This window comes from Myodes glareolus, chromosome 1, assembly GCF_982192425.1.
Source record: "Myodes glareolus chromosome 1, mMyoGla1.1, whole genome shotgun sequence".
Lineage (NCBI taxonomy): Eukaryota > Metazoa > Chordata > Mammalia > Rodentia > Cricetidae > Myodes > Myodes glareolus.
Window position 1 is genome coordinate 91,540,871 of NC_142026.1, and position 2,842 is coordinate 91,543,712.

The window sequence follows — 2,842 nt, forward strand, 5'->3', positions numbered from 1 at the left end:
CTCTGGCTATGACAAATAATGCTGCTATGAACATAGTTGAGCACATATCCTTGTTTCATGATTGAGCATCCTTTGGGTATATACCCAAAAGTGTCATTTCTGGTTCGTGGGGTAGGTTGTTTAACTAATTTTCTGAGAATATGCCATACTGATTTCTAAAGTGGTTGTGCCAGTTTGCACTCCAACCAGAAAAGGAGGAGTGTTCCCTTTACGCTACATCCTCTCCAGTATAACCTGTCCTTAGTATTTTTGATCTTGGCCTTTCTTAGAGGTGTAAAATGGAATCTCAGAGTTGTTTTGATTTGTATTTTTCTGGTGGCTAAAGATGTTAAATATTTCCTTAATTATCTTTCAGCCACTTTACATTCATCTGTTGAGAGTTCTCTGTTTAGGTCTGCACCCCATTTTTTTGGATTATTTGTTCTTTTGATGACAATTTTTTTTTAGTTCTTTGTATATTTTGGAGATCAGAGAACCTGTCTGATGTAGGAGATCTTTTCCCATTTCGTAGGCTGCCATTTTGTCTTTTTGACTGTGTTCTTTGCTTTACAGAAGCTTCTCAGTTTCAGCAGAGCCTATTTGTTGCTCTCAGTGTCTACTGGGGTTATATTTAGGAACTGGTCTCCCATGTCAATGAGCTTAAGTGTACTTATGGTAAAATTTCTTTAACAATTACAAGTCCAATAGAGAGACAATATCTAAAATGTATAAAAAATTAAAACACTAGACCTTAAAAAAACCAAATAGCCCAATTAAAAAAAATAAGGTATGGAACTAAATGTAGCCTCTTGAAAGATGAAGCATAAATGGCTAAGAAACAAAGAAATATTAACATCTTTATTCATTATGGAAATGTCAATCAAAACTACTTTGTTATTCCATCTTACCCCTGTCAAAATAGCCAATGTAGCATGAATAATAAAAGCCCAGAGACAGATATTGGGATTAAAACTGAAGATCAGAGAAACAAAACAGCCAACCACTAGAAAGATGTGAATATATTGGTTTTACATCCTCTCTCCCTTCCCTCCCAACTCTTTCCTTCTTTCTCTACTCCATCTCCAACTCTTCTTCTTATATATTTATTATTGTTACATATATATGCATTTTTGTTATTGCTATGTACACTGGTTTAGGGCTGATAACTTGGGATTGAACCCCATATCTGATGGTTCATTCATAGAAAAAAGTGATTTTTTTTCTTTTTTATTAATTTTTTTTATTGAGCTCTACATTTTTCTCTGCTCCCCTCCCTGCCTCTCCCCTCCCCTTCAACCCTCCCTCAAGGTCCCCATGCTCCCCATTTACTCAGGAGATCTTGTCTGAGAAAAGTGATTCCTATTTAGCGATAAGCCCCTATGAAGTCTCACTGCTTCATCACCTTCTTGACATCTTCATACTTGGCAACTTTTTCCAGGAAGTATGTCTGTTCTACAATGGACACATAGGAGGTAGGAACATGGAAGGCCCTGCCCGTGAGCTTCCTGTTCAGTTCTGGGATGACCTTGTCCACAGCCTTGGCAGCACTAGTGGATGCATGGATGATGTCCTGGGCAGCCCGTGGTCACCACGTCAAAACTTCTCAGGGGGTCATCTACAGCATGGATTGTGGTTATGAGTCCTTCTGCAATGCAAAAGTTGTAGTGGATGGCCTTGGCTGAAGGGTTAAGCAGTTGATGGTGCAGGAAGCATTGCTGACAATCTTGAGTGAATTGTCATACTTCTCATGGTCCATACTCATCACAAACATGGGGACATTAGCAGAAAGGGTGAAGATGATGACATTTTTGGCCTCACCCTTCAAGGGCATCCCGGATTTCTCCATGGTGGTGAAGACACCAGTAGACTCCACAACATATTTGGCATGAGCATCACCTCACTTGATGCTGGTGGGATCTGACTTCTGAAAGATGGTGACGGCCTTTCCATAAATGATGACAAGTTTCCCAATCTCAGTCTTGACTGTGCCATTGAACTTGCCAGGGGTAGAGTGATAGTGAACATGTAGACCATGTAATTGAGGTCCATGAATGGGTCATTGATTACAGCAATGTCCATGTTACTAGATGAAATGGCAGTCCTGGTAACCAAATGTCCAATATGGACAAATCTGTTCACTCTGACCTTCACCACTGCATCACATCTCAGGGACGAGACGGGCACTGTGTGAGGAGAAGCAGCTGCCTCTGGAACAGGAGGAGCAGAGAGCTGATTACTGAACCTTCCATTTTACTTTTGGAAATTTGTATTTTGTGTATGTATTTGTGTCCATATTTATTTGAGTGCAAGTATGTGTATTTTCCCCAATCATTCTCTGTGTAGTCATTGAGGCAGGGTTTCTGAATTGAACCAGGAGCACACCCTTATCGGCAAGGTTAGCTAGCCAATTGCTGCTGGGATCCCTGGTTCTATCTTCCACGTCCTCTGATAACAAGCAATCTTCCAGGCCCAGCTGGTACTTATGTGCTTGCCGAGAATCTAAGAATTCTGGTTCTTATGATTGCACAGCAAATGCTTTACCTGCTCAGTCTTCTTGCTAGGACCAATATTGAAGAAAGAATGTGGAGGTTTATTTGGGGAGAAACTATAATTAGAGACAAGAAGCTCCCTGGTTCTGCAAGAACCCAAGGAAAGATTTAAAATTCTGTGCTTTGACAAAATTGCTTCCTAGTTTCTCATTCTTGAGTTGAAGAAAGTAACATCAGTTTCCTAGAGGTCAAATGAGGTCTTGCATATAAACTTTGCTGCACATTATTTGCATTTGATAGGAATTCAATGAATTATTGCCATTTTGGTTAGGATTGCAATTTCTTATTTTTGAAATTAATTTATTTTGAAAATT

At 39.7% G+C, this 2,842-nt stretch overlaps 1 pseudogene; it reads right to left on the reverse strand.

Moving 5' to 3' along the window:
• Positions 1-1,366: 1,366 nt before the first annotated feature.
• Positions 1,367-2,028, reverse strand: LOC148123525 (glyceraldehyde-3-phosphate dehydrogenase pseudogene; annotated as a pseudogene).
• Positions 2,029-2,842: the final 814 nt, after the last annotated feature.